The 848-nt window shown below is 33.4% G+C and overlaps 1 pseudogene; it reads right to left on the bottom strand.

Moving 5' to 3' along the window:
- Positions 1 to 537: 537 nt before the first annotated feature.
- Positions 538 to 645, bottom strand: LOC145264664 (U2 spliceosomal RNA; annotated as a pseudogene).
- Between the last annotated feature and the right edge of the window lie 203 nt (positions 646 to 848).

The raw sequence follows: 848 nt of genomic DNA, 5'->3' as shown, positions 1-848 counted from the left end.
TTAACAACGTCGATTCCTGACGACACTAAAGTCTATACTTTCGATACGTGAACGCGCAACTCTTTTGCAAATACTTTAAAAACAATATCTCATCAATAGGAAGAACTTTTGTAATGCTGATCTAATTGTGCATTAATTTTACTAAAACAAATATATTTTAGACGCTCATTTATACATTAAAGGCTCCGTAGTTTTCTGTTCTATCGATCAGTTCACATGAAATGATGTGTATAATCGATAAGGTAGACAAATCAATAGACCCAATCTACATTTTGAGATTCCGCAATTCGTATTTATCATCAAAATCCTTAAATTTATCTTAACAAGACCGATAGCCATTAGTTGCGTGCTCTCGTGTAATGAATGAATGCGTGAATGTAGGATTGACATGAAATTCTTAAAGATAAACTAAAATGACCGAAAAATTTGCTGAAATGACTTACATAAATAAAAAGTTAGAATGACTTTAATGAACTTAAGGATGAATTGAATGACATAAAGAATGACTTGAATTGCTTTGAGACTGACTGGTTGTAAAGTGGGTGATCATTTTACATTAAATCAATACAGAAAAGTGATCCCCCACTTTATATCACAAAGAACAGATACTACACTTTGACCTTGGCCAAAAGGCCGAGAATAGCTTAAAAAGCTAAGAACAGCATATATTAACAGACCTTTGATCTTAACCAAAAAGGTCAAGCACAAAAGTGTTACGGAGAGACTGACTGACCGACGGAGTGACTTATAGAGTCGTTTGCACGCGACTAATAATAGAAAAGTTGAATTTCTGCATGAAGTGCGTTTGAAGAAATCGAGAAAATCTTTTCGTCGTATTTTAAGTATTA

The sequence above is a fragment of the Euprymna scolopes genome, chromosome 3 (genome assembly GCF_053919585.1).
Source record: "Euprymna scolopes isolate OS-2025 chromosome 3, ASM5391958v1, whole genome shotgun sequence".
Lineage (NCBI taxonomy): Eukaryota > Metazoa > Mollusca > Cephalopoda > Sepiida > Sepiolidae > Euprymna > Euprymna scolopes.
Note: the sequence above shows the minus strand (reverse complement) of the source record. Positions and strands in the feature narration are given on the sequence as shown.